Source organism: Pteropus vampyrus, unplaced genomic scaffold (genome assembly GCF_000151845.1).
Source record: "Pteropus vampyrus isolate Shadow unplaced genomic scaffold, Pvam_2.0 Scaffold591, whole genome shotgun sequence".
In the NCBI taxonomy this organism is placed as follows: domain Eukaryota; kingdom Metazoa; phylum Chordata; class Mammalia; order Chiroptera; family Pteropodidae; genus Pteropus; species Pteropus vampyrus.
The window spans coordinates 39,845-40,135 of NW_011889372.1; the positions used below are offsets into that span (position 1 = coordinate 39,845).

The following is a 291-nucleotide window of genomic DNA, read 5'->3' on the forward strand; positions in this document are numbered from 1 at the left end:
CCTCACCTGTAGTAAACAGAAATATGGGTTTGCTGCTATTTTTGCTTAGTTGTTTTCCTTATGTGACATTATGAAGTTTCTTCTAGTTGCTAAACATAGAATCATCTCAGGCAAAATTCAATATAATTAATATATTTTTAATTTACAGAAAAGTGATTTTACTGACCAGTTTTAATGGCTTTTCATAATGTATTGTTCTTGTTTAGTGTGTTGATTGCAATACTAAGACACCAAATGTACTCCCGTGGGAGAGATTGTTAAGTCAAATCTCAAATCATCTGAGAAATTGTT

The 291-nt window shown here is 30.9% G+C and overlaps 1 pseudogene; it reads left to right on the top strand.

Moving 5' to 3' along the window:
• LOC111733620 overlaps positions 1–291 on the top strand; it is a 42,440-nt pseudogene that overhangs the window by 359 nt on the left and 41,790 nt on the right.